This window comes from Anolis carolinensis, chromosome 1 (assembly GCF_035594765.1).
Source record: "Anolis carolinensis isolate JA03-04 chromosome 1, rAnoCar3.1.pri, whole genome shotgun sequence".
In the NCBI taxonomy this organism is placed as follows: Eukaryota; Metazoa; Chordata; class Lepidosauria; order Squamata; family Dactyloidae; genus Anolis; species Anolis carolinensis.
Window position 1 is genome coordinate 50,920,335 of NC_085841.1, and position 9,831 is coordinate 50,930,165.

The following is a 9,831-nucleotide window of genomic DNA, read 5'->3' on the forward strand; positions in this document are numbered from 1 at the left end:
TAATTTCTCTCTGGGGCTGTTAGTTGACGGGAGTAAAAGGCACAAGGGTGAAGATGATCTCCCACTGGTTGCAAGAGTACAGCCCCAATTGCCACATCGGAGGCGTCAGCCTGTACAACAAAAGGGGTTTTAGGATCTGGGTGCTGAAGGATTGGCTGGGACGTGAATAATTTCTTTAGTTGCTGGAACCCTTTCTCTGCTTGCTCCGTCCAGCGAAAGGGCTGTTTCCCACGGATGCAGCTGGTGATTGGATCAGACCAGCGGGCAAAGTCTGGAATGAACTTGCGGTAATAGTTCGCGAACCCCAAAAAACGTTGCACCTCTTTCTTGTTGGTTGGCGCCCGCCATTCCAATACTGCTGTAACCTTTGCCGGGTCCATGGAGAGCCCTAGTGGTGAGACTCGGTATCCCAGAAAATCTACCTCTTGTAGATCAAAAGCGCATTTTTCCAACTTGGCATAAAGTCCATGATCCCGCAATCGTTGTAACACCATTCTGACGTGGTTCTCATGTTCTGATTGTGATCTAGAAAACACCAAAAAATCGTCCAGGTAGATGATCAAGAACCGATCTAGATAGTCCTGAAAGATATCATTGACAAAATGCTGGAACGTTGCGGGAGCTCCACATAAACCATAATTCATGACCAGGGACTCGAATAATCCGAATTTAGTCTGGAAGGCAGTTTTCCACTCGTCCCCCTCCCTGATGCGAACTAGATTATAAGCCCCCCGAAGATCCAGCTTGGTGTAAACCTTGGCCCCTCGTAGCCAATCTAATAGGTCCGAGATCAAAGGCAGGGGATAGCGGTTCCGCTTAGTGATATTGTTCAATGCTCTATAGTCCACCACCAAGCGTAGGTCCCCTGACTTCTTTTTCACAAACATCACTGGGGAAGCGGCTGGGGATTTAGAGGGTCTGATGAACCCCTTGCGGAGGTTTGACTCTATGAACTCCCTGAGAGCTTCTTGCTCTGGTTCAGTCAAGGAGTAGAGGTGTCCTTGCGGGATCGGGGCCCCCTCCACCAAGTCAATAGCACAGTCATAAGGCCTATGCGGGGGTAGTCTCTCGGCTTCCTTTTCATTGAAAACATCCCAAAAGTCTGAGTATTTCTTGGGCAAGGTGATGATGGATTCAGCGTCTGTGGCATGACAGACCTTGGCTACCAGACAATGATTTTGGCAATATTTAGAAGCAAACTGCAGTTCTCTGTTGGTCCAAGAGATGCTAGGGTCGTGGAGTGTCAGCCATGGGATTCCCAAAATCACAGGGAAGTGGGGAACCTTGGTAACAAAGAAGGAGATCTCTTCCATGTGTTCCCTTATCCACATTCTGGTGGGCTCAGACCATTGGCTTACTGGACCTGTCTTTAGGGGGCGGCCATCTATGGCTTGCACCACCCGGGCGTTCTTGAAATCGTGATATTGTAATCCCAGAGAGTCGGCATACTCTCTATCAATGAAATTGTTTGTCGCTCCTGAGTCTATCATGGCATGGATCATGACGGGTCCTTTTTTCGCTGACCACAAGGTGACCACTAGGAGAAATAGGACCCCGGTTGGCGGCTCTTGAGTGGGGGTTTTGACCGGGTTGGCGAGCCTCTCTACGCCCGGTCGCTGGCTTCCCCCGCCGGCTTTGCGCCAGCCGCCTCGGACGCCTTCGTCTCCACGGAGGACGCCACCGCCAGACGAGCGGCGGGCTTTCCTTTGGCTGGACACTCTCTGGCAAAGTGGCCCCCGTTTCCGCAGTACCAACAGAGGTTTAAACGTTGGCGGCGGGCCTTTTCAGCAAGATCTAGTCTGGGACGCACATTGCCCAACTGCATCGGCACCTCCTCGCTGCCTCTGGGGTATGGGGCTGGTGGCGGGGGTCTCCACACTGGACGCGGCTGGATGCCGGGCGGAGCGGGAGGTTTTGCTCCAGCTCTTCCACTCTGGCCTCGGATCCAATGTTTTCTGTTGGCAAGCATGACTTCAGCTCGTAAACATTGATCAATGAGTCTTTCAAGAGAGTTTGGAGGGTCCACTTTGGAGATTTCCTCCAACATCTCGATGTTAAGACCCTCCCGAAACTGTCCTCTGAGGGCTATGTCATTCCAGCCGGTGTTTTGGGCCAGCACTCGGAACTCGGCTATGTACTGGGACAAGGGCCTGTCCCCTTGGGAAAGGCGCCGGAGTTTGTGGCCGGCCGCCTCTAAATTGTCCTCGATCCCCCAAGTCGCCTTAAGGTGATCCAAGAAGTTTAGCGCGGAACTTAGATGCGGGGAGGCTTGATCGAACAGTGCCGTCGCCCAATTGGCCGCTGGCCCGTCTAGGAGACTATAAATCCATGCCACCTTGATGTCTTCTTGGGGAAACTCGGCATTTCGGGCCTCTAGGTATGCCTGGCATTGGCGACGGAAAACATGAACCTTGGAAGCCTCTCCAGAAAACTTGGTGGGCAACGCCAGGGCAGGGAGACGGGCTCCACGTTCCTTCAAGCCCCGTATTTCTCCCTCCTGCGCATGGAGCATATCACGGATCCTGTCCACTTCATCCTTGGCGATGGTGTAGCTGAGTGGTTGGTCACCCGGTCCGGCTCCGGTAGACATTCTGGCCTAGGTTAAATGGTGCTTAGGGTGGCGGAGTCAAACTGTCACGACCCAGGCTGCAGAGCACCAATAACCATACACAGAGGCCAGAATCTATCTAATATCTTTATTAAGGAAATATGTAAAGTCAATAAAAATAAGTGCAGAATAAAGTTCAGAAGAAGACCTTTCGGGAAAGGTCAATTATAGTCCAGGAAAACAATGTCCAATATGAAATATTAAGGTCCAAAGTTATAATCCAGTAACCGAAACACTCACTTTGCCAAGCAAAGTGAGGGGAGAAGACAAGGTCCTTTAGTCCATGAAACTTAGGCAAGGCAAGGAAATAACTTGATTCTTGGATACAAGGCTTAATTCAAGGCAACAAAGAACAAGGAGCAAAAACAGGATCCTTGGTAAATTCGTGGCGAGGTCCGGAAGGCAAGGCTGGGTTCGTGAAGCAAAACAAGGTCCTGAGAAGCAAAGCAAGGCTGGAAACGGGAGCGTAGTCCACACACAACCTACTCCCGTAGTTGACGAATTGACTCCGCAAGATTCCTACGAGGGCAAAACACCTAAGTAGGGTCTCGTTTTCCCGCCAGAGAGCAATTCTCTGGGGAACCAGAACCGAAAGCCATTCTCTGAGTCCAGATGCATGACTCCCTAAAGATTCCCATGGGAAGCAGGTTTAATCAACCATTTGTTTGGCCGCGATTCTCAGGCTTCTGCGATTAGCCTGTTGAGCTCCTCTCTGTTGTTGACAATAATCACGGCGAGAAAATGGGGGAGATTTCAGCTCAGGGCTTGTTTGACAAACTTCTGGAAGACAAATCTCCTGCAGGTGCAAGGGCTCCAATTCTGGCTGAGAAAGCTCCAATTCTGGCTGAAACGGTGGGAAACCTAAGTTTTCCTCTTCATCTGTCACAACAGCGCTAGGAACGGGACTACATGGCCCATGAGTTATCACATAACCCTAAGCCGAATTAAATTATGCCTCCCTTTCCCGTATCTCCTCCTCCCCTGAATTAATTCGATGCCCCCTCCCCAATCGTTAGATACACACCCTCTCCCAACATGGTCCACCATAGTGGTAAATTCACTTTCCCACATGAGGATCTTCTTGCCACTACCTCCTGCTCCCACCTTTTTTGGTATAAGGATAAATCTTTCCCTCCTTCCCTCCCCTGCCTGAGAGATTCTACAGGTGTTACAATTGGTAGAACTTCAGTAGCTCCTAGCTATTACAGTAGAGTCTCACTTATCCAACATAAACGGGCCGGCAAAACGTTGGATAAGCGAATATGTTGGATAATAAGGAGAGATTAAGGAGAAGCTTATTAAACATCAAATTAGGTTATGATTTTACAAAGTAAGCACCAAAACATCATGTTATACAACAAATTTGACAGAAAAAGTAGTTCAATATGCAGTAATGCTACGTAGTAATTACTGTATTTACGAATTTAGCACCAAAATATCACGATATATTGAAAACATTGACTACAAAAATGCGTTGGATAATCCAGAACGTTGGATAAGTGAATGTTGGATAAGTGAGACTCTACTGTATATAGATCTAAAGTGCACTTGCGCTGAGGTAGATAGATATTGTTTCCACCACCTGGGAGAAAGCCCTGGGCGAAGGGGTTATGATGGAATTACAATTGGGAGCAGTAGTGTACTCAAGTTTAAAGTGCTAAGTTGTTAATTTCTTTACCACAATCCCTAATAAAGTGCTCCAGTGCTTCAATTTAATCTGTTTATACTGTTTTTCTGTGGTCGGCAATCGCACAACTCAATAGAACCTAACCACTGCCCTCCCTTCCCACCCTCCTATTAACCCTCCCTGACCCTTAATTAATGCCCTAGATAGTAATCAGGGCCGGCCCCACCATGGAGGCCACGTGACGCCGCCGCCTTGGGCGCAGGTCCCGGGGGGTGCCGTCGGGCTGGGCGGGAGGCGGGGCACCGCTCTGACGGTGCCCCGCTGCCCGACCAGTGCGCCCTGGCCTTGTGGCCTGGCTGGCCTTGCCCAGGCTCCCTCTTTCGCCGCCTGGGAAGGGGAGGAGGGATCCCATCCTCCCCGGGTGGCGAACGCTCTCTCTTTCGCCGCCTGGGAAGGGGAGGAGGGATCCCATCCTCCCCGGGTGGCGAACGCTCTCTCTTTCGCCGCCTGGGAAGGGGATGAGGGATCCCATCCTCCCCTCCCCGGGCGGCGAACGCTCCCTCTTTCGCCGCCCGGGAAGGGGAGGACGGATCCCATCCTCCCCTCCCCGGGCGGCGAACGCTACCTATTTCGCCGCCCGGGAAGGGGAGGAGGGATCCCATCCTCCCCTCCCCGGGTGGCAAACGCTCCCTCTTTCGCCGCCCGGGAAGGGGAGGAGGGATCCCGTCCTCCCCTCCCCGGGCGGCGAACGCTCTCTCTTTCCAACCCTGGCCCCGCCTCCCATGCTGCATGGGAGGCGGGGCCAGGGCGAATAGCATGGGAGGCGGGGCCAACCCTGAGCACCCCTGCTTAATATTTAAATTTATCTCCGGCCGGCCCTGATAGTAATACACCTTAGTCACTACAGATGTTAAGTGTGGTCATAATCACTGCAATGCCAAAGTGCTATAGTGTTAATTCCATGAGAGGGTCCAATAATAAATAATTGATGTAATAATTATTAAATGAAAATAGGAGGTAGGCGGTTCGATTCAGTTCATAAAATGCAGCAGTTCAGTTCCATTGGTAAAGTGCTCAGTAGTGTCCATTCCTAAAGTGCCTTATTGGTAGTAACACTGACCCCCTAAGGTGCTTGACAAGCATTTAACTAGCATTTTATTATTAAAAGCTTAATAGGTGGCAATTCATTAGGGCAGGATAATCACAAACAGTACTTATTTGCTAGTAGGCAATAAATCCCTTCATAAGGTGCTTAAAGCGTAGTAAAATATGGCAGATCATATTTGCCTTACTTCCCGTCACCGTCGTGCTATTACACCCCCCAGGCCTGGTCCAGTCACAGATGTCACTAGGAGAGCACAAAGAAGCCCAACAGCCCCTCTGCTCTCAGTTCCCTGTCCCGTTTGAGACTCACAGAATCATGGGCAGTTGGTGGGCAGGTCAAACCATGCAGCACCCACAGAGGACGACGACGGCTTGTAGTAGTAATAGAATGTGAGTAATGGCAAAAGTTCACGCCGGCCTTCCCAGCAACTCATGCCGACCCCGTAAGCTCACACCGACCACCACAGACTCAGATCGACCCTGCAGAATCCACTGCCACAAGCCGCCATGAGCACGTCGTCTCTCACCAGCACACACTGTCCTTAGCAATAGATGCCAACTGCCTTCCTTCTCAGGCAGCTGCTCTGCCTCCGCCAGCACAACGAGGACAGTGGAAGAGAGCAAGGCCACACAGCACCTCAGCCACCACACGATGCTCCTGACGACCCCAGACTAATGACAGCAAGCAGGGCAGACAAACGGAGTTCTGAGCTGGCAGCCGGGTAAAGTAGTAGATAGATAGTAAGATCTTACTTCGCTCAGTTGGGTCTTGCAACTGTTTTAGATGGCGGACGAGCTCTTTCTTCTTCCACGCTCCCCTTCCACGCTTTCTTCTCACTTCTCACTTCACACCCCAAAACCGAACCCCAAGGTAACCTCAGTCACCCTGTGGTTAGTCCTGTTTTTTATATAATGGAGGGGGTTGCCAACAGCCATGGAGAGGCTAAAGTTTTACAAATGCCGCGTGGAACCCACAGCCGCTCCGGCGGGAAGGTAACAGTTGTTGGCTTGAAATATCCACCCTCCAAAGAGCAGACCTTGATTTTGCCATGGTATATAAGGGGCACCATTTTATTATACCACTGTATGAATGTACATATGAACTGGAGCATCCACAGATTATAGCATCTATGTAGAGCCCAAGACCCAAATTGCAGCATATATCAAGGGCTCACTATATTCGGTGCTGCAGTTCTCTCTTTTAAAAAAATCCTAGCAATATTTCTATTGTCCTTTACAATTTTCTACAATAGCTGCTCCCAGACTCTTAAGACTGTCAGTTTTCTTTTATGACCATGGCTTTGTTTGAGGTACCTGTTAGAAATAGCAACCTCCGAAGCCACTCACTATTTACTTGTTAATATATATATTTGCTAACCTGTATGTTGATTTGCCAGTTTGACTTACCTCTTTGGTGTGTGTGTGTGTGTGTGTGTGTGTGTGTGTGTGTGCAGGGGGTTATAGACATGTGATTGTACTGAGCATGTTCAGACTCAGGACTCCATTTTGTATTCACTTTTGCATCAGACCTCAGTGGAGGTGGATGCATGTATTTTGCTGTTTGGACTTCAGTATAGACGTATGCTTATGGACTTCAGTGAGAACAAGTACAGTAGAGTCTCACTTATCCGACATTCACTTATCCAACATTCTGGATTATCCAACACAGTCTGCCTTTTAGTAGTCAATGTTTTGTAGTCAATCTTTTCAAAATATATTGTGATGTTTTGATGCTAAATTCGTAAATACAGTAATTGCTACATAACATTGCAGTGTATTGAACTGCTTTTTCTGTCAAATTTGTTGTAAAACATGATGTTTTGGTGCTTAATTTGTAAAATCATAATGTAATTTGATGTTTAATAGGCTTTTCCTTAATCTCTCCTTATAATCCAACATATTCACTTATCCAACATTCTGCCAGCCCGTTTATGTTGGATAAGTGAGACTCTACTGTATACTTAAAAACTATGGGTAATTGGTTAAGAATTATACCCTGTTTGCTCAACACAGAGAGAAGCTATATCTTATCTATAATTGAACTTCAGTAAGAAATGTGCCTGTATGGTGAATTAATACAAGATGTTTATGAATAAACAAGATATGTTATTTTTCAAAGAAGACTTTGTTTTTTTTTAATCTCTGAGTGCATATTTTAAACTAAAAGGTTTTTAAAAGGAGTGTATATCCTTTGGGCAATTACAACTGCAAAGAAACAATAATCCTCTGCTAACTAAATATATTTTTGTAGTTGCATGTCTTTGACCTTGGCAGTTAAAAGACAGCTGAGTTACCTGTGTGCCATTACAGTAATGCTTGTTCAAAAAGTTAGCTTCTAACAAGGTCATCCTTTTTTGACTAGTGGTTTTCAAAAGGTGATCTACACATATTCATGGAGATTCACATTTGCCAAAATAATATGTTCCCAGAGACTTGATGCAGTTATTTTCGAATAGTACCTTCAGTATCCACATCCCAACAACAGCTTTTCGTCCTTAATAAGGACTCTCAACAGATCTGGTTTAAGAACAAGTTCTGGCTCAATTGTCCTTCACTGATAAGCCTGAGATTGAATAGAAGTCACTTCCCCTGCTTTACAGAAATCCACCCTTGGGTTTCAGACAAAAAAAAAGTCAGCATTAGATTGTGCTCCTTATACCCACTTACTTATTTGGGTAGGCTTTTAGTATGTATGGTTTTTCTGTGAATTGGGATCTATATCTTTTGCCAGCTTCTCATCTGAAACACCAGTTGTCTGAAAGAAGGTTACAAATTGCGAGAGCGTTGGCAGAAAGCCATCTCTGCTGACATTCAACCAATCCCATCAATCAATCCAAGTCTTTATTTGCCCTTTTTGATAGATCAAAGGAGGGCAGGAAGATATCAAGGGCCTCCTCCTGTTGATGGGAGGGTGACTCCATAATAAATGAGTGCATCTCAAGGTTGGCTGTCTTATAACATTGACTAATGAGCCATATATTTGTAGGGGGACAGGGGAAGGAGAGCGTCTTGAACACAAAGGAGGTCATTGTCTCTTTTCCAAGACAACTCTTCATGAAGGTTGCCAGGGTCCTTGGTTAAGGAAGAGAGCTGAATGTCCTTTTCAGAATGAGACTTGGCTGGAATCTCTTTTTCTTATCTCTTTTTTTAAAGCAGAGCTCTGTAATGCTGTATTATTTCAGACTTAATTGCTATTGGTGTGTTGCCCACAAGGCAATACACCAATTATGCACCATCATTTCCTTTAAAAAGGAAATAGCCACATTTAGAATACAATAATTATCCTGTCACAAAATACCCCAGTTTAAAACAGAATCTCACATTGTTGCAGATGTCATGACATATTTTTTCTCTTCAACTCAATAAATAAGGATTCTACTATAATGTCACCTCTTGACTGTTAAAGGATAAAATAATGGATGTTTCTGTTTCAGTCATGTTTCCAGTGAAGTATAACATTTCCTTTTTAGTATAAAAAACAGATGATGTAAATGAGAAATGATGCTATGTTCCTTAAGGTGAAATGAGTAGGTCCAGTCCTTCCAATAGATCAATGGTTCTCAACCTTCCTAATGCCGTAATCCCTTAATACAGTTCCTTGTGTTGTGGTGATCCCCAACCATAAAATTATTTTTTTGCTATTTCATAACTGCAATTTTGCTACTGTTATGAATTGTAATGTCAGTATCTGATATACAGAATGTATTTGCATTCACTGGACCAGATTGGGTCCAAATACCCAGTATGCCCAAATTTGAATACTGGTGGGGTTGCGGAGATTGATTTTGTCATTTGGGAGTTGTAGTTGCTGGGATTTATAGTTCATCTACAATCAAAGAGCATTCTGAACTCCACCAATAATGGAACTGAACCAAACTTGGTACACAGAATTCCTAGTACCAACAGAAAATACTGGAAGGGTTTGGTGGGCATTGACCTTGAATTTTGGAGTTATAGTTCACCTACATCCAGAGAGCACTGTGGACTCAGCAGTGATGGATCTAGACCAAACTTGGTACAAATACTCAATATGTCAAAATGATGGGAGGAGCAAGGAGATTTCCCCTCTCCAAAGCTCCAAAGCATAATTTTAACTGGCCAGGAGGTCTGAAAAAGCCTAGTGCCTGGATCCAGGGTGAAACGGTGGGTAGGGAGAGGAGGTGGCCTGGGGTCTTGTGGTTTATAGCCCTTGAGTTGGAGTTCAGAGCCCACATTCACTGCTTCAACTCATTCAGCAAAACATCTTGAGTTGGCCGAGGTCCCATCCACATTGCTATATAATGCAACTAGAAACTTTTGCCTTTCACCATCTTCTTGGAGAATGGGATGATTTCTTTGTTAATAAGAGTTAAAATATAGAAATTACATTGAACCATGGATATGTCAACCTGGTTTTTAGGGGGCTGACATTTGAGTAAAATGTATAGATTTATACATGATTATATACAGTATATTGTGTAATGTATACTGTGATTGAAGATTCTGGCCACTG